The sequence below is a fragment of the Panthera leo genome, chromosome A3 (genome assembly GCF_018350215.1).
Source record: "Panthera leo isolate Ple1 chromosome A3, P.leo_Ple1_pat1.1, whole genome shotgun sequence".
Classification (NCBI taxonomy): Eukaryota; Metazoa; Chordata; class Mammalia; order Carnivora; family Felidae; genus Panthera; species Panthera leo.
This window is the reverse complement of record NC_056681.1, coordinates 9285001-9305615: the sequence shown is the minus strand read 5'-3', so window position 1 is coordinate 9305615 and position 20615 is coordinate 9285001. Positions and strand designations below refer to the sequence as shown.

At 45.3% G+C, this 20615-nt stretch overlaps 1 protein-coding gene and 1 long non-coding RNA gene across 4 annotated transcripts in view; one reads left to right on the top strand and one right to left on the bottom strand.

Annotated features, from left to right (window-relative positions):
* TSHZ2 (teashirt zinc finger homeobox 2) overlaps positions 1-20615 on the top strand; it is a 405034-nt gene that overhangs the window by 6776 nt on the left and 377643 nt on the right. The gene's annotated exons all lie outside the window — the stretch shown is intronic.
* On the bottom strand, positions 13162-17291 carry LOC122215398. The gene is made up of 3 exons (XR_006200354.1): positions 16617-17291; positions 15038-15137; positions 13162-13340 (listed from the first exon to the last, which is right to left on the bottom strand). It is a non-coding gene; the product is annotated as an uncharacterized LOC122215398 (long non-coding RNA).

Below are 20615 nucleotides of genomic sequence, written 5' to 3'. Positions count from 1 at the left end.
AGTCTGGAGTGTCCACAGTGGGGTGGTTCCCCCCCCTCACTTCAACAGGGAGACCGTCACGAGGGTGTAGGACTTAGGTCCCCTCTGAAGACTTCGTCTGCATCACAGACACACAGAATAGGAATCTGAGAGGCCAAGTGGGAATTGCTGATATGTTTGTTTCCAAAGCAAACTCTGTGGGTGAAGTGATAAAATAATTTGAAGAGACTTGAAAGTCATTAAAATGGTTCTGTAGAATTTTCATTTGTTGCCTCTGAACCTTTTGCATTTCCTCTGCAGAAAGAAAAAAAAAAAAAAAAAAAAAAGATGCCCTCTGGGCATCCTCCAGTACGCCATGATGCCGAAGCAAGGCCTAAAATTGGTTAAAATTTTAGAAATTAAAATTCAGGAGGCACGGCCAGATAATCCTGTTATTAATATATCGGTATTTTTAGAGGTAATGAATTTAGAGAAATTACACAGGAAAAAAGAAAAACCTGGATCATATTTGAAAGCATTTGTCTTGAATTTTTCTAAGAGTTCCCTTTCTATCCGTGTTGTTTAAAAACAACGAAAACAACAATTTCAGTATCGTCATACCTACTCGTCAACCTTAAACAGGGTCTACCTAATAAAGTTCTCTCTGGATGGACAAAGACACAGGACACTGTAGCACACGTCCCTTTTTGCAAAATAGCTTTAGAAACCCAAACGTGGGCACACAAACTAAAAGTAAAATCTCGACAGGTTATTCTAGCTAGCTCAGGGTTCAAGATCGAAAACTTTGTTCGGCAGGGTAAGAAGAAAATAGCAGTGCATTTTAACTACACATCTCCCCTTGGCACATGAAAAGTTGCAGAGCAGGGAAGATTTTTAAGGAGCTTTTTAGCTCTTTTGCATCTCTCTCTCCAAAGACTAATTTAATTGAAAAGCTGTAGTGTCCATTTATGCTAAAGGAAAAGCCTCATGTTTCCATAAAGCTGCCATAATACTAAGGTGGATTTAAAAAAAAAAAAAAAGACAGCGTTCTGCAGTTTCTGTTAGTACAGAAATTAAGATCACGGGTCTTAATTAGTTGAGTGCTTTCAGAACTGAATGAATACTCTGAAATCACTCCTGAGCTTTCTTCTTAAAGCTCCATCTAAGTCATTTCTATGGAAATTACACAGTTTAGATATTAAGGTGGGTAGAACACAGTTATTGTTTTTAATGAAAATAGTTACATAGGGCAGAAGGAGATCAAAGCTGTTGTCAGCGGCCATTCTGTTTGTCATGAATTTGGAAGAAACTTCCCAAACGCTTTCCTGCATCACGAAAAATCCATGAAATCTGGTGACGCGGACAATTCGAAAAGGACACGGAAGGTCAAGGTGTTCTATAAGGGAGAAGTGACTTGGGTAAGCCAGAGCAGCGGCATGTAAATATTTCTATACAAACTGCAAAGGGCTTACTTTAAATCACTTGAATTTATCAGATTCTTAGAATTTTCTATGTATTCAGAAGCCCCTTTCTCATAGGCCGGGGGAGATATGAATAGCTTCTGGGCCAAGAGGATGCTGTAGAGAAGAGGTAAATCTCCTCTAGGCATTCGGTACCGTTTGGTACAGAAGAAATTCCAAAATGAAAAGCTATAAGCAGTTTTACATCAGAGCTGCCTTTGGCTAGTTTCCTTTATTAGGAAGTTGGGTCCATGGCTTTGTGCTTCTTTTTGTTTTCCCTCTTGAGGTTAGGTTTGAGACCGTGGATGGGGCCTTAGAACAGGAGGAAGTGACTTGGGTAATGGTTCCAGCTTTGCCCACACTCATTGTGCGGCCCTGAGCAAGCTCGAGAGAGAAACCTTGCTTCAGGGGTAAGAACATGAGTTCAGGAGTCAGAACGACCCAAGTTCAAATCCCTAGGTCTACTCCTTTTCTTTGCCTTATAGGTTTGGGCAAGCCGCTCAAATCTCTGCTCCCCCCCTCCCCCCCACTTTTCAACCTATAAGATGGGGGTAATCATATTTCTTCTTAAGGCCCAGGTTTTTTGAAAGGATTATATGAGACTGGGGCTGAGAAAGTGCACTGAAACTATTAGGGGTCAAACCTGACAGTCGTCGCGTATCTTCACCCTGAATAGCCAGACCATGAAGCATTTACACCAGAAAGGAAATGAGCAACCAACAACTATCATGAGACTAGGAGGCCGGGGCTTGAAAGAAGTCAGACATGGGTGCATTTTGGTTTTTAAAACTGGAAATCCAGTCACTGAGTAGGGTTTTAGCCTTTTCTGGGAATGAAGAGGGAATGGTTGGAGCCCCATGCCAGCTCAAAAGAACATTTCTTTCCCAACAGATAGTAATTATAACACTAGCAGCAACAACTATAACAACAATGGCAATAACGATACCTCCCACTATGGAGGTGCTTATTATATACACCAAGCACTTTACCAAGTGCTTATATTTCATTTATTTAAACAGCAGTTATTTCTTGAGTCCCTACTACGTGCCAGGTTCTGTTCTGGTCACCTGCTTCCGGGGAAGGAGGCAGGGGCAGTTAATAGGATGAAGAGGGGATCTTACCCTCCAGGAAGGGGAAGCAGGAGAACATACAAGTAAATTAACAAAGAAAAAAAAAAGATAAATTTCATATAGAAAAGAAACTCCATGATGACAGTGGTTTCATAAAAGCAAAAGTTGAAGAGTGGGAGTTTGGCAATACAAGTGTGGATGGCCAGGGGAGAGACCTGTCCCAGGGGGGACGTCTGAGCCAAGTTTTATCCTTCTAACATTCTCATGCATTAGATGCCAGCGTAATCCCTATTACTGATGGCGATCTGAGAAACCTGCAGAGCAGCCCGTTCAAGGTCATGCAGTGGCCAAGCTGGGTTTTAAACTCCCTGCTTCCAAAGCCCATACACTTAATCTATTGTGATATTTTATCTGGAATAGCTATAGTCATTTGCCAAGGAAGGGCCCCGTTCCTATTATTCTTTCCCTGCGTCTGTTGTGAAGTCTAAGCCTGCGGGGAGGGTACTGAGAACATTGACGGAGGATGCTGCCTTCATTGGCATCTCCAAATAGAATCTCGGGCCCTCTCCCATATATGAAGTCGGTTCTTTCGTGAGGGTTCCTTCATGTGTATGGATGTGCATTTGTGCATTCATTCATTCAACAGACGTTGACCTGCTCACCTACTGTCTGCCAGGCATTGATCTAGGGGCTGGTGTACCACAGCAGAAAAGCCCATGCCCTCACACAGGTATAATTCTTTTAAGACCAGAAAGCTAATACACAAATAAATATATAATACAACGTTAAATAGTTCTAACTGCATTTCATAAAAACCCACTAGCATTAATGGAATAAAGAGGGATGGGAGGGTTGACTTTTTATACAGGATGGTCAGAGCCGGTATTCCTCAGGTGCCAACACTTGACCAGCCCTGCACAAAAAGCGAGGAACCAGCCGAGCACAGATCTGGGAGAAATGTTTCAGGCAAATGAAGCAGTAAGCACTTACGACCAGAATTGACTTGCCTCTTTGAGGAATATGTAGGGGCCCAGTGGGGCCAGGGCAGGTTAAAATGGGGGAGGAGGTATAAGGAAAGAGGCCGGGGAGGTGGGCGGGGGCAGGTCTGGTGTGGCTTTCCCTATATGGGTCTCAGTGCGAGGGGAGGGAGGGTTTCCAGAAGGGAAGCGATGTGATCCATTTGGGTGTTCAACAGAACATAGGATTGCCTGGTGCCTGGTGAACCAAACGGGGGAGGCTGTTGAAAAGCAAATGTTAAGAGCCAAGCCGATCTGGGATGGGGTCGCAGGGCTTGCCTATTTAACTGGGCAGCAGTGTTTGAAGGGAAGCTCCTTAACCTTGCTGCCCTCCAAGTCCTCATCTGTCGAGTGGGCACAGGATATCTCTCGCCTCCCGTTGTGGGCAGGACGGTTAGGTAATGTGATGTAGAGAAAACCCTGGTGCAGTCCCTGGCACGCACACAAGATCTTTTTCATAAACGCTCATGTTGATTCTCCTTCCTGTTGTTATTTTTTGTCTGTAGGGATTCTGGGGGGAAAAAAATCTAGGCTCTTGAATTAGTCCTTGGTACCTATTAGGCACTAAATAAATATTTCCCGATGAATGAATAAATGAGGCTGTAAATAAAGGAATAAATACTTTAATTAGTGTACTACTTTGTATACTAATTAATTACTTTTGAGTAGAAGGATCTCTTTTACACATCTAACATTTTTTTTTTGGCAGACCTAGGTACCAATCACGATCGGAACGGCACTCTGAATATTTATCAGTTAAAAAAATACTAATGACAAAAAGACAGTGATTTTGGTAATGAACTTGCATTTTGTTCATCATGACATCATCTGCCTTCGCGCGAAGAGCAGGCATTTCGCCTTTTTGCAGTAAACAGTACGTATTCGTCTCGTACGCAGTGCTTGCTGCCGATATGGGTTAGTAGCCTTCCTCATTAAGCCAAGACCCTCAGAGGGAGGGTCCCTGATGTTGGTGAAGGGGCTGGGGATCCTCATTTCTGACCCCTGAGCTGGACCTCTCCCTCTGCCCTCCAGGTGCGCAGCCTCCCAGGGTTGGGCAACTGCCCCTCCCCCAGGGCAAACCTGTGCTCATCCCCTCAGGCCCCGGGAGAGGCGGCAAAGCTTAGGGGTTGTTAAGCTAATGGGAGAAGGCTACAGGCTGTTTCCTGGTAACGCCTTCTCTACTTTTTAATTGTCACCTTCAGATTAGCGTCTGGGAGAGGGGAGAAGGGAGGCTGGCTGGTGCCTGTTAAGGTGTATCTCAGGACAAAGGGATTTGGGATCTCAGTGGCGAGCAGGTGGGAGTTTGGGCTGCCTGCCTTGAAATCTTTATTTAACCGATGTTACTGACAGTCTGCTATGCACCAGGCACCGCGGGAGGTGCTGGAACCGGAGGCTTGAAGGAAGTTGACAAAGGCCTGCCTTCTTGAAGCTTCCATTTAGTGTGGCAGACAGAGATCCCAGACAAGTGAGCAGGTGCATGTGGTCATATGCCAGCGTGTGGCGTGTGCCCGAGAGAGGCCCAAAGGCGGGCAGGGCGTAGGGCACCAGGGGAGGGGGCGCCGTCTTGGATGGGAGGGCCAGAAAAGGCCTCTCAGTGCAAGTGACGTTGCAGCTGGGTTCTGAGGGACGTCGCGGGGAGAGAAGCGCCCCCCCGCCCCGTGCCCACTGGGAACACGTGTGACCTTGTGGGTCAGGAGCAAGGCGGGGGCTGGCGGGCAGCAAGGTGGCCAGGGTGGCGGAGCCTGGAGGAATGGTGCGGGGTCCCCACAGGAGGACAGGCCACCGCCAAGCCTCTAGGACCCAAGACCTCTAAGGAGCTGTGCCTGGGGGGCGGGCGTGCTTAGGAGCCGGGATCTGGCTTTGGTTTTTACAGCATCCTTCTGGCTGCCATGTGGTGTATTAGAGAGCAAGGCTGCAGGCAGGTTGACCATGTAGGAGGCCCCTGTGTCCATCCGGTCCAAAGCTGCTGCTATCTTGGACCCGACCGATGGTGGGGAAGGTGAGAGACTCAGTCCAAAGTTGGACAAGATGTGCAGAGGATGGCCGTGGCCGTGGCGTATCCCGAGAGGTGTGTCTGAAATACCGGCCTGGCTTTATCCTAGTAATTCTAATTCCCTCATTCCTTCGTTTATCTCTCGCCTGTAGTTATGTACCAGGTTCTTACTGAAAATTGTCAGTCTGTCATTCTCTGAGCCAGACTGGAAACGAGGGAAAACGTTTGAAGGCGCATTGATTCTAGAATTGACTGTAGAGGGGGAAAGGGCCCTCTTCCAAGCACATTTCGTGGAGTCCTGGAATCGCCTTTCCCCAGCTCCACACACCCATCAGACGACACCGTGTCAGGGCAAGGGGGTGACCCTGGAGTCGATTTCTCTCCCAAGGGTCACTTCCTCCCTGTATGACCTTAGGCACTGTTACCTCCCGGACTTCCAATTTCCTCATTAGCAGAACAGACCTGATGAGAACTCATCTCATGGGGTGTTTACAAGGATTCACCGAGACAAATCAGAGGGCGTGCTTAGCACAGTGCCCTGTACAAGGTAAGTGGTCAATACATTTTAGTCATTATGGTAACAAGTTAATAAACCTCTCCATGCCTTGATTTCCTTATTGGTAACGTAGCGATCATACAACCTCCCCCTTGGGTTGTTGGGGAGCACAGTATGAACCCCTGCAAAGCAGTTAGAACAGTGCTTCACACATAGTAAGTGCTCGATAATCATGACCACGAGTCTGAGCTCATGACCGTGAAGGGACCTGCCTTCTGTCTTACCTGCCGCCCGTCCACAAAGCCTGGCACGTAGTTGGTGCTCAATCAGTGTGATTTGATAGAATGAATGATGGGGGCATGGTGACTGGCAGTCACAGGGAGGAAACCCCAGGAGACAAAATTGCGTCTCTGTGGGGAGGGGCCAAACAAGACCCCTGACTGGTACCATGGCCTCCTCTAGTGGACACTCCAGATGGCCATCTCCTCTGCCCAGGCCTGCCAGAGCTTTCTGCAGGGTTTCAGTGAGCAAAGCAAGCCTATTCCTGAAGGCTTTTAAAGCCAGAGCTGCTCCGTTATGGGCGGCCGTACCACTGGTGGTAAACAGTTTTAAGCAGCACGGACTCACGCACTAAGTGCAAATGATGTTCCTTTTCCAACACTGTTTTCAACCCCTCTGATTTAATCAAGAAGCAAGTCTTAGTTGGTGTTAGCCTGCCTTAAACAGCTGTCTCATGCCCCTTTATCAGAGAGGGTAGACCTCGAATTCAGAGACTTTTTCAAGTAACGCTTGGATTTTCCTTTTCTGATCGTTAACGGCAAATGATGCTGGGTTTTCACGGACTGTGGGGACATAAATTTTCATTATAAAATAAAATTACATGAGGACATTAAAGAGGGAGTCGCTGTAAGGAAATATATAAAGAAAGCAATAGTTGGGGGGCAGGGAGTTGCACAGACCGTGAGGATAGGGCAGAATGACTAGCTGGGAGGACCTGTGGTTGCCCAGGACCCGGACAGGGCAGGGGATTCATGACCCAGATGTGCCCAAAGGCTGCCAAGTCGCGTCTGGGTCAAAGGAACACCCGGAAGGCAGAGGCTTTCAGTAAAACTTCAAAAAACTTTGAACACCAGAAGGAACTCCCCCCCGCCCCCCCCACCAGAACATCAGAGAGAAACACTGGAGAGCCTTTACCGGCCGAGGAAACTTTGCAGATACGGAGGAATTGGGAATAACGTTCTGGTTTGGCATGTGGAATAGAGGGGTGGTTCTCGCCTTTACTTGGTGTCGTCATCACTTGGAAAACCGGCGGAAGTGCAACCTTGCGGAGTCCCAGGCTGGGGGCCTAGTAGTTCTCATTCCACAGGATGGGGCGGAGGCCCATGAATCTGTATTTGAAGCACCCACCATGGCTTTGAATTGCAGGATGCGGGGGGGGGGGGGGGGGGGGCGGGAATCTAAGTAGATGGCCTCCTGCGTGGTCAAACTGCCTGAAGCCTTGGTCCCTAATACATCACATGGCAGCCAGAAGGATGCTGTAAAAACCAAAGCTAGATCCTGTCTTCCCCCCTCTTCCTTTTTCTACTCCCTTTCTCTCTCTCCCTCCCTCTCTCTCCCAATTCGGAATGCCAAAACATTTAAAAAATTATCCAAGGGGATCCATATCCACTTTTGGCTTTTAGTCAACAGAAAATATATAAGTACTCTCTCCTTTCAGTCTCTTGTGGCAATCGCCTAGTTTTTAGAAATGGGGGGACCCCTTTCCCTAATGCCTTTCAACAGAGAAATGCGTCCATTCGCTCATCTATCTACCTAGTCACAGCACGGAACATCAGAGCCCAGAGAATCCTTCAGCTAAGTTGAAAGACAAACAACGCAGCCAATATAGAATAGGGGCCCTGTCTGCCCGGGAGTTGGCCGGCACCCTAGATACCAGAGTCAAGAGACAAGAAAGAAACACAAGGAATCGCCCAGAGCTTGATTTTTTTGTTTCTTACAGTCTCTGAAATTCCCAAAACGCTACAGAATGGGAGGGCAGAAAACCTAGCGTTTTTCTTTGGTGCCTCCTTCACCATCTCATTCTGTTTCGTATTTTCTCCTATTTTCCTCAGCGGCTCTTTTCCTTCATCAATTCCCTCTTTTTTCTTTCCCGGTTCCTCCCAATAATGAGATTTCTGAGCCCTTTCTGTCTATCATCTGGGATTCCATGAGCAAATGGGACCAAAATGATGATGTTGGTGATGAGAAAGATGATGCCAGTCCTAACTGTCGCTGTCATAATGCAACAGTGACCGTCAACCTAGTCAACATCATACCATCAACATAAAATACCGCTGTCGACCCGCATGATGCCAAACCAGAAAGTCTACCCTTACTAGTTAACATTTACAGAGCATGGACTTCATGCAGGCCATCTACATAAAGTCTCTCCCGATGACATCCTGAAGGCCAGATAGTGTTATTATGGGTCCATTGAAGAGATGAGAGAATTATCGAATGACTAATAGCTTGAAGATCACATAAGCTTCCAAACAAGACATTGAAACCCAGCTCTGCCTACCAAAGGCCGAGTACTCAGACACTGTGTTTCATTGCTTCTCACAGTATTTAATGCTTAATAGCTGAGCATCACGTAAATAAACGTCCCCAGGCTGGGAGAGAGACGTGCAGGCTAAGGGCGCGAACTGAAATTTAGGGTTTCTTCCAGGTTGAAGTCGGTCAGTTGTGGCAAAGAAAAAAAATAAATAAATAAAGAGCATCATCCTGCTTATCTAAATCCAAAGCACCACCTTTAAAATTTGAGCCTATGAAGATGAAAAAAAATATATGTATATATATATACACATATATATATGATTTTTGAAACCTCTTGAGCTTTCCACATGCCACAATGGCATTTTGTAAGTCCATTCCTGTTTGATTAAACAGAAGGAGGAAAAAACCATGAAAACCACGATCACAGAAACATGAAAACCACGAACACGGTCCATCTGGGGTGTCTCAATAAGTGATCGTGCTCATCCACTTCCTACAGCATCTTTGTGGATGTGTCCTGAAATCAGACGCTGCTCATCTGTTCTCCATAAATCTCTTGTAGGCCCCATGACTCCTCCTGGCCATCAAAAATGTGGAATACGTGCAATGATGCTGGCCCGTTATTTATTTTACCAAATGAAAAGCTGGCCTCCCAGATTTCCCGTTTAGCGCTCCTCATAATATTTATGGTCAGGGTCTCTAAAGGTGTTTCTTACTTGTAAGTATTTAATTATAGGTGACATTTAAATGATTACTTTGAAGAATCTGAAAAAGAGATGATTGTGAAGGTCGAGGGGCTTGGGTCTCAGAGGGAAAATGTTGCTTACAACAGACATCATGATAGGATCTTTCTTAGGGGGAGAAAAAGGAAACCCCTAACAATTATTTGTAGTTGTTGTTGGTTGTAGGTTTTGCGGATCTGTTTGTTGGTGGTGGTGTTTAAATTTTGAATGTGGTGGCGTTTTGAAGCAAATCTTGTAATAACACAGTTTGGCAAACTGCCTTGCTCTCTGATTTGAGGTTATTTTAGTAAGTAATGGAATGAAATAATCATCTTATTTTATTGTCTTTAATGTAAACATTTTCATTATTAATATCGGATGGGGATAGTCAATCGGAGAGAATAAAAGGAAGAGCTGTCAATAATAAGATGAGCGTTTTTCACCGGATGAGTAAATTTCGGGTAGAAAGGAGTTAAACTTTGCAGATAAAGTTATATCACTTTTGAACACCAATCTTAAAATTTCTGTGCCTCAGTCCTGTAAATAGGCGTAAAGGAGAGCAGTGACTTGTAAGCACCATTATGAGGATTTTAAAAAGTAGATCCTTGTTAAGTACTTAGAACAGTGTTCCATGCATCGTAAGTGCTCAGCAGATACTAGTATTTCCCCCCACCCTCCCTCTCTCCCCAGAGGCAGGCACTATTCAGACTTTGGTGGGCATATCCTCCATTATTTATAATTCTGCCTGCGTATATATGTAGCGAGGGGCATTATTGTCCTTCTGTATATGTTTAATATTTTTATGTAAATATTTTTTACACTATGTATTGCACATTGATTTTTAAGTCTGTGTGTAAACTCTATCCAAGTAGGTAGATAGGCAGCTAAAGAAAAAAAGAGGGAGACAGAGAGAATAGATTTAAAAATACAGTGAATTCCTTTTCATATGCTTTATAATATTCTACCATAAGAATGTGTATTTTTACTCACTTATCAACTCCTCTGTTAATAGACATTTAGCATATTTTTAAAGTTTTCATTATTACGTACAATCCTGTACCGGATATTCTTAAGAATTTTTACAATTGTCACATAAATAATTGATGCAGAGAAAAACAGTTGTGAGAATTTTACTGCGTTTAGCAAGAGAATCAGTTGAGAAAAGTAAACATTATGGAAACAGCTAGTATTTCTTACTTTGAACCTTCTTGGTGTCTTTCCTGAAATATACACTTACCTTACCAAAAATTTAACTGGCTCACTTGCACCTAGTAGGCGCTTGTGAAATGTGTGCTTGAAGCAAGTAAACTGAATAAATAAAATACGTCAATAATCCCAATAATGCGTGAGACTCAACCATCAACATGGCTTGAATCTCAGGTACATCCAGCGTGAGACCATTCGTCGTCTTGGGGTGGAGTGGGGAACACAGAGACGTTAAAAGGGAAGTGTGAATAGCATAAAAGAAATTGCATTTGTCCTCAGGGGGTGTAACCCATGGAGCTTCGAGTCGGACAACCATTGCCATCCAGATCCTGGAATCCATGGGGTGTTAAACATGGGTGGGTCAGGTTAGGAAAGGAAGGACCCTGGGATTTTGTTTAGAGGTGTTACAAGGTGAACCGTAACAGTAGCCACTTGGGCCGTGTGGCATGTTAGGCAGTCAGACTGACCTTTAATGCAGTTTAGCAAACATGTAGCGAGGCAAGCTGCTCAGTCCTGGGGGGGAGAAATATTAATAAGGTAGGACCTCAGGATCTGGAGGGTCGATGTTGGTACCAGATGCTTTTCACAACCAAGATCAGCATCGTCCTTAGAATGTGTCGAAGTGTGTGTTGTGAGCGTGTTTTCTTGTGGGGGTGAGTTGTGATTGTGTGTCTTTTGTGTGTGTCGTGGGTGTATGTTTCACCTATGGCGGGATCACGTATGCTTTGAGTGTTAGTGTGTGTGTCTGGGGGTAAAGAGCGAGTGTAGAAGGACCTTATTATGCATGAGTTTTGTGTTGGTGGTGGACCTAGTCAATGCAGATGCTCACGCCGAGGCTGACCTATTAATGGAATCAACCACAAAGCTCTTGGGGATTTTCCCCGTGAACGTGAAGCCAGCATCACAGTGTATTTCCCCAGGGGTCTCTCTGTGGCAATTCCCCGGGGGTTCTGAGAAACAGAACCATAGTTACACCTATGTTGCCTGCACAGGAAAATCAGCACTAAATTTGTAGGGTATCAGTTGTAGCTGATACAGGAAGGTAGGCTCTGCACGGGGACCATGTCATTTACGGTGGGTGTTATTGTTGAATACCCGGATGACTAAATGAGTGAATTGAAGAGTCATCCAAGGTTCCTGGAGCCTTTGGAATATTTAGATACCTGCACGATTTGCGCCCACAGGGCTGAATATAGTAGATTCTCAGTAAATGTTGAATGGATACGCGAATGCACACACATGGCACATGTGAACGTTTGCTTATCTCTGAAGCAGGCTCGAAACCGTAAGAAAACAGTTCCCTGGCGGGGTTTTTATTCCTCCTCTGTTGGTCCCACAGAGCACTTTGTCTGCTGTCCCTTTGGTTTAATTATTGTTCTTTGAGATCGGCACGACAGCCCTTCTGTTTATTGTCAAACTGCAGCCACAAATGGAGAAAGAAAGAACGAGGTGGGGAGGGGGGGAGCAGTCTCTCCAGTCCAGGTACGGGAACCTCCCCAAAGATACTGTTCCTTTACGAAGGCAAAGGGAAGGTGGAAAATTTGGGGCTACGAGTTTCAAAACTTGCCAAACCCATAAACCAGCAAAACTGCATTGCTGCTTCCATAAATGTTTCATAAGTTTTATCATCTTGTGACGACGGTTAAGCAAATGTGTGTCCTTTGAGGAATTATTTACTGGAAGCAAGGTTATGGCGTCAACATCTGTGTTTCCAATCACTTAGATGAAGAATGGATGAAATAAATCACGAGTAAGTTCCACAAAGTAACTTCTGTGTTATTATCTTTGGACAAGCAGAACATAAGTAACTCTTTTAGGTGCCCTCTCTTTTGGAATTTGGACTTTTTAGTTGTGAGGCTTCTCTCTCTCTCTTTTTTTTTTTTTTTTTAATTCATTTCATGATCTTCAAAGAATATGTCTTCACTTTTTTTTTTTTTTTTTGGTAGAAAGTTACCATAAAAACATCCACAATACAAGTACTTAAAAATTTCTCTCCGGGAATCTGGCTATTTCAGCCAACATTCTCATTTGGGAATGGGCTAACAGTTCCAATATATAACATCCATATAATTTAACCTCATAAATTTCTTTTTTTCGCAGTGATGTAATGGGGGGACTGACCTGGAGTTTGTAAACGTTCCCTGCTCACGGCATTCCCCCGGGCAACATAACATTCTAGACAGTGTTTTATGTGCCCTGATTAAAATATAACGTATTCTTGCATTTCCTGTGGACTGACCTGTTAGTACTCTAAGCAGAATATTTAAGGAACATGGAGATGTTTTCAAATGTGTAACAATGCACGGTATGAGGTGGGTTTTTTTTTTCCTTTTTCTTTTTAAAACAATGATCTTATTTTCATTTTAGACCGTATTCCCCTGGGCACCCACTCCGCAAGAAAAGTTTTGTGCTCTGGTTTAACTTTTGAGTCTGCCCCAGCACTCCGATAAACAAACAGAAATACTTGTTTGTAACTTCGGTTTGAATGCTGGGGCACGTACTGTGATCTGCTCTCCTGCAGTAGGGAAGGACTTGGGCAAGTTAGTGGCGAGTCCCCCAAGATAAAACAGTAGCGACGGAAACTTACAACATTCTTTACCAAAAGAAAAAAAAATTAATTAAAATAAGGGGAAGGGTTTCCTAGAGTTCCTGCATCATGAAAACAGCTGTGACAGATAAACCACTCAGCAAAACCATTTGTGGATTGAGATGTTTTAATTTTCTAGGGGAGGAACATGGAGTAAAAATAAAAGGCAGTTCTTGTTTCCAGAGGAGCAAAGGAGAATTTGTGGGGTGAGGGCTTGAGCGTGAAACTTTGCTGGCGGACATTGATCCTATGCTGCCTGTAGGTCTTCCAGGGCACGAACCTCGATCCGGGGATAACCTGAAAGAGACATGGAAACGACACGAGGGAAGGAGGGCTGGTTGGATCGATCAGATTCGTGGAAGATAAGTTCACGAAAGGGGTACATGTATTTGAGAGTCATTATTTTATTCATTCAGCAGATATTTATTAATTTCTGTTGTTTTCAAGACCTTGTGCTGTGTGCCAGGCTATGAGGATAACGAAGGCATAGCCTCTGTGTTGACAGGTTAGTGATAGAGTACCCAGAACAAAGCCAGGGAGTGTTAACTGGATGGATGGATGGATGGATGGATGGATGGATGGATGGATAGACGGATGGATGGAGATGATCTATGACTCACTAGGAATTCAAGCTCATTTCTGTGTGTGTGTGTGTGTGTGTGTGTGTGTGTGTGTGTGTGTTTACTTCTGGGTCTAATTGTTGATCTGTCAAGATTTTATCCCAGGCAGCCCCTGGCACTTCCATCAAGGATGGATAACCTCTTCCAAGGAACCATTCCTGAACCCAGGTCCCTTCTTGCCTGCAGATCCTCGCCCCTACTCAGCTCTTAGGGCAATAACTTTCTGTAAAGGTTTTTGGATTTGCCCTAGTTGGCTACACTGGATCTTTTTCACTCCTCACCATAAACTTTTCTCTGCTTTGTTCTCTGAAAAATAATAATCAGACTCGTTAATATTTACTAAGCCGTGCCGGGCACTGCCCCGGATCCTTTACACATACCTGACTTCATTCAGCTTTCCTCTCAACTAAGGAGGTAGGCACACTGCTCATCTCCCCATTTTCCATGAAAACTGAGGCACAGAGCTATTAAGTGATACACTAACATAGCAAATATATAGTGCAACTAGAATTTAACCCCAGAAGTGTTTGCCTCTAAGGGTGCACTCAGCCAGATTTTTAACGAATCGTGGACTGGTGATAAATTATACCCATCTGCATGACTCAACTGAGCCTCAGCCTTGGCACCTATAGGTACAGAGACCCAAGGGGTGGGATTGGGACGGGTCTGAGACTCTTCCTTCCTTTTCACACACGGTGGTCACAATGGTCACCTGGCAGCGTATGACTTAGCAATTCTGGCAGAAGAACGCTTTCCTTCAGAGGACCCCCAGCGAATAGGCTCCAGGGTTTATGTTGGCCCACATGGGTTTGCATAGCCTTCCCCCAACCAATCACTGGCCTCTGACTGGCCAGCCTTGCTCATGTAGGCCCCCAGTGCTGCAGGAGCCAGGAGCAGCTGGTGGCCAGTCACCAAAGCAAAATCAAGGTGATATTACCAAAGTAAGGGAGACTGGATGCCGGGCCAACAGAGTCAAGAGCCTCATGCTGTATGCTCTGAAGGGTTACACCCCATGGCCTTGAACTCAGATGAAGATTCAAATCGAGGCTGTTATTTACTTTCTGTCTGACCTTAGATAAGCTATTAACCTTCTAAGCACTAGATTCTCAGTTTTGAAAATAATTATCCTGATACCATGTGGGGTTGCCAGGGGGTTTCTACAGATTGAGTATATAGTGTGTTTCATGCATACATGGCACATAGTAAGTGCTCAATAAATGTTCGTTAATGTGATGGTTATGGAGGTAACCGTGAGAACTACCAGAATAATGTCTTTGGAGACGTTCATGCTTCCGGGCACGTTGTGTAATAAACGTGGGGTTGGAGGTGAGCTTCAGCCCCCGGATTGAAAGAACCACATTAAGTCTCGCTCACCATAGCTTCCTTTCGGTTAAGGCCAAAAGTCCTTGGCAACTTTCCTTTCCTTTCAGGTGTTGATTTATTTATTAATTGGGCAAAATGGGAATTGACGAGCCTGAAACGATAAAGATGCTCATGATTTTCTCTTTTTTTAAAAATGTGTTTGTACGTCGGGAATGAAGGATGTGGCGAGGTTGAACGGGAGAAAAATGACTATGTCAAAGTCAGCTGGGGTAGTGTCACTTCTCCACTTTCCCGGGGTAAGCAAGGGGGTCAGATGTGGGCATTGTGCGGTTGAGAAAGCGAGACTCTGCCTGCTTTCTTCTACTGCATTTGGGACTTGTTCAGAGACTAGCTGGTTGGATGGCAAGTTGCCTTCTTGCAGAAAAACTGACATAACAAACAGGCACTGTGCATTCAAGGTTCAGAGAAGCCTTTCCTCCTACTTTATTCTCCTGCATCGTGGTGTTTCTGGGCTGCTGACGTAGGTGAAGGAATCGCTGTGTTTATGTGAGTATGTGATGCTCTCCCAGCAGCATACGTTTGCCCGTGGCTGAGTTATACGTGTATCCGAAGCTATGGGTCCTGGCCGCTGTTGATTTAGTCCAAGGCATATATAATGTCCTGTAGAAACCATCCTGCTTAGTAGTCCCTCACTTACTGTGTTCTACAAGCTGCTGGCAAAGGTAATTATACTTAATAGGAGCCACCTTTGATTTAAAGCTGCAGAGGAGGGTCATTAAATTGAGCGGCAAGCCTGGTGGAGGGGTGGCGTGCAACCTTTGTTTGGGGACATTCGTTCGGAGCAGCTGGGATTGCTTACAAGGGCAGTGTTCCTCGGGCCCACATTTGTCACCCAGATTGTCTTGCAAAGACAATCAGCGGGCCTGGGAGAGAGCATCGAAGGTGGTGTGCAGGAAGCTGCTTTCCTGGTTCTCGCCTCTCCAGCCTCGTCCGTCCTGGCTCACGTGCTTGCCTCCCCAGGTGGGTTCAGCATCCACCTGCCCACTGGACCGGCGGTCCTGAGATGTCTAATCCCACGGCCTCTGGAGGGAGAAGTCTGGGTCTGCCCCGGGCACCTGCGGCCACAACAAAAACATCCCAGCCTCATAATCCTCCGATGATTTAACGTGAGATGATTTAGTGTCTTTAAGATTTCATTTCAGTCCTTCGCGTGGCTATGGTTACATTTCAAAGATTGTCTATAGACGCGTGTGTATATGTGTGTGTGTGTATACGTATATCTGTATCCATACGTTTTTATGGCAAGCCTAGTTTGGTTGAAAGAAAAAAAAAAAATCCATGTGTGCGGTCACTCCTCAGAGTTTCCGAATTGCAACACCCAAGCGAGGGAGTTTGTGCCGGGAGGAGACAGCCTGTTCTGTGAGGATGCCACGTAGAATTGGGACTGATACAGGTGTCTGCAAAGTCTCAGCGAGGGAGTACCGACACCAGCTGAACCTCACAGGCTTCCAGAGGGTTCCCGGGCTGCCAGATGCTTTCACAGAGTCCAGAGGGATATCAGGAAAACCCCCTCCCCTAACCTCACCCCGGCTCCGAGGATCGAGTCATGGCCTAAAACTTTCGTACTCACGCTGCGGTCTGGGGGCCGGCGGCCTTGGTGTCTCCTGGGAGCTTGCTGGACACATGCAAATTCTCAGGCCCTGCCCCAGCCCTGCTGACTCAGAGACTGCATTTTAACAAGATGCCCAGGGGATTTGTGAGCGCGTTATGTCTGAGCAGAGTCCGCCTACAGCGCCCTGGAAGGCTGGCTCCTTTCTGGCTGGACACCCTCAGTGCTCTCTCCTCCTATGCTCTGGCTTTGTCCTGTTCTCCTTGTTGCCCAGCTCTTCCCTCCGCTCAGTTTAGCCAACACCTCATGTAGTTCGGGTCTCGGCCTGAGTATCACCTGCTCAGGGAAACTGTGATGCCTCGGATTATATCAAGCCCACCCCCGTCCCCATTACTGGCCGGAAAGTACCGTGTATCTCTGCTTTGTTCTTCTCAGCATTGACATTTTACCATTCTTGGCTTACTTGATTCTCATCCATCTCTCCGTGCTGCCCACCCCCACCCCTAGATGGTGAGTTCCATGAAGGCAGAGGCCTGGCTTTATCGTCCCCATGTCCTGAGGCCCCAGCACTGCGTCTAGTATATGCTAGAAGCTCAAGAAATACTTGTCCAATAATCAGATGCACGTTCACAGGCACATCCCCTCTTGAGGACTAGGAGATGCGTGTGACTTGCTACTCAGTCTGTCTCCTTAGGAATTGTCAGAACATTCTAGAACTGTCTTCTGTTGAGTCATTTGCAGGTGATGAAGCAACGGAACTGCTACTTGTTAAACCTCATCCACATACTGAGCGTCATCCTCTTTAATACCTCTTACCAGTCATGAATGAACACAGGGATCAACTATGGCTTCAAGCAGGGATTTCAGATTTAACAGCCAGGAGGGGGCCGGACAAGAAAATATGCTCCACCCTTAACTCCAGCACCAAGGAGGCTGAGCACACGCTCTACCTTGGGTTGGCCATCGGCTTGGCGCTCGAAGAGGTGCAGAGTTCCCTGTTCTGCCTGTTAGAATAAATATTGGTCACACTCACTGTGTGCTAAGCACTGTTCTAGGCTGGGAGGGGACAGTGGAGACTATATCAGGTCCCTCCTCTCATGGGGCAGAGCCAACATACATTTAAGTGTGTAAGGGCTAAGTAGAAAAATCCAGCATGGAAAAGGGTAGATGAGGAGAAGGGGCTCTTGTATTGTAGGCCTTTGCTTCCTTCACTGCTGTATCCCCAGCAATTAGCTTGACATCTGGCACATAACAGGTGCTCAGTTAACCCCAGTCGGTGACTGACTGATGGAATAGGACTTTCCAAAGGGGGCTGAGCACTAGCCCTGTTGTATGTGGCCGCAAAATAAGGCAGAGAAGATGGGCCCATTTGGGGATTGGAGTTTCTGACTCTGTTGTCCAGATTCAGTGCCCTCGAAGGCACAGGTTTCTGGTTAGAATCATCGGAATCGGGGCACCTGGGTGGCTCGGTCGGTTGGGCGTCCGACTTCGGCTCAGGTCATGATCTCGCGGTCCGTGAGTTCGAGCCCCGCGTCGGGCTCTGTGCTGACGGCTCGGAGCCTGGAGCCTGTTTCAGATTCTGTGTCTCCCTCTCTCTCTGCCCCTCCCCCGTTCATGCTCTGTCTCTCTCTGTCTCAAAAATAAATAAACGTTAAAAAAAAAAAATTTAAAAAAAAAAAAAAGAATCATCAGAATCACCCCTAGAACTTACCCAAAAAACCCCCAACACACACACACACACACACACACACACACACACACACGCACACACGCACACACACACACAAGTGTTCAGCTTATTTCTTGGACAAATTTTGACATCACGATTTCCAGAAGTGGAAGTCAGCATATGTTTTTAAAAATAGCCTCCCACTTGAGTCTGATCTGCAAAGAAGGCTGAGAAACAGTGTTCCAAGCAGTTGAAGTAAAAACACCATCCATCATTTGTTGAGTGCCTACTGTGTGCCAGGCAAGGTACTCGGTGACCAACTGACCTCATTGAGAGAGAAGCTGATGATGATGACAAGGACAAGAACCACAACTGACGTTCACTGAATAACTACTTTGTGCCAGGTGCTGTGCTAAGTAAGCACTGAACGTGTTTCAACCGGTTTCCCTTTTCATAACCATCCTGTGAAATAAGTCCTCTTACGTCTCACTCGTCATTATGGGAATTTCAGAGAAGGTTCAAATGAATATCAGATATGTGATTGTGAGCAGGGTTGCTAAGTTGTGACCCATGAGCCAGATTCAGCCCACCACCTGTTTTTGTAGGATTCGTGAGCTAGAATGACTTTGACATTTTTAAATGTTCAGCAGAGGGGGAAAATGTGGAAATTTGTTTTCTCTTATGTTACCTAAGTACCTACATAATATCCTTGATTTTGTCTCCTAGCCTTCAAAGCCTAAAATATTTACTATTTGGCTCTTAATGGGAAAGGTGAGCTCGTCCTTGTTCCAGAAGCTCATTCCCAGCCTGTGATACGCATAAGACAGTTGCATGCAGGATAATTTTTGGTGGTAGAATCACGCATTTTTTAATAGTTATGGTTTTAATTTTCTGTGTATTATACAGGGAACGTGTAATGGGTACATCAAAACCATGGTTTCATGAGTATTATTGCTGAATCCAACGTAAAGAAAACAAATGAATCCATTTGAAATCAATTTTGAAAAACAAATGAAGTAAATAATAACACACGTAGTATGGGATAAAACAAAAATCAAGAAGATGATTTAAAAAAAAATAAAAGGATAAACACCGACTTAAAGGCCAGAAAGTAGGGTGAGTAGGAAAAGAGGAAAATAATGAAAGTAATTTAACTTGGATAAGAAAAAAATAAAAGGCCAGCAATGACTATAGCTCTTTCCATTTTTAATATTCTGTGAGCTTGAGTTTCTTAGAACCCTTGTTTTTCAGGACTTTTTGATCTCTCGAGGTCTCTTCCAGGCTCTGATTCTATGAAGTTTCCTCAGGAGATACTGACACAAGCTGGGGGTTGGCCAGGATTCGTTATAGTTCAAGGCACAGTCTTCCTGTGTTTTCCCTTCTGCTGACTTAGAAAGACAGATGTGCGAACCTCAGATGGGTTCAGAGGTTTGGTGGGGAAATCTCAGCGGCTCTCCAGTTCAGCCAGGAGTAGGAAAGGGGGGGAAGAGAAATTTGGTAATTACTGTTGCTATTTCAAGACGCAGATAGCAGAGATTGGGGAAATCATGATTAAAAATCTTACTAAAACAACCAAGGAGGTAATAACAGGAACCAGTTGAGCCCTGGGGAGGCCAGGTCTGGGTTTATAATGACAAGGGTAGGGGTGTGTGTGTGTGTGTGTGTGCACGCATGGTATGCTGATTTTTTTTTTAAATACAGATCATTTTGTCCTCTGCAGTTAAAGGTTCAGTTCAGTAGCTTTGAGACAAACAGGAAAGTCTGTGTTATTCTTTACAGGAACACATCAAAGGTAGTTTCTGGCAACAGTCAAAATGTCTGTCAAGGAAAGAGAAAAGATTGTGAGGTATTCATGACCTGTTTGAAGAACTAGTGTTAAAAACACATTCAAGAAGGAATAATGTTAGAAGATAAAAGGACAGCACGAGAGAGGGAGGCTTCTAGCTTTGTCCAGTTCTAACCGTGATTGTCTCCCACCATGTCTGATGTGTCCAAGAACGGGGAAGCTCAAAATTACCATGGTGCGGGGCAGCTGAACTCTACCCGTGGAAACTTTTTCTGGTTTTGCCCCCAAACCAAATAAAGCACCAACTTCTCTTCTGTTTCATGCTGAAAGAAAAGAGGCAAAAACGTGCACCCCTAAAACACTTGTTCAAAAGCGCGTGACATTTCACGAAGGTTGAACATTACATGCATTTTCCGTATCGAGTTTCATAAACAGAGTATCATTGTTTGATGGGGCATAGCTGTGGTTTTGAGGATGCTCATCTAGAATGGAGTTCCTGGGCTTCTTGGATGATATTTCGCTGCTTTGATGGAGAGCAGACTGAAGAATATCATTGTGATCAAGG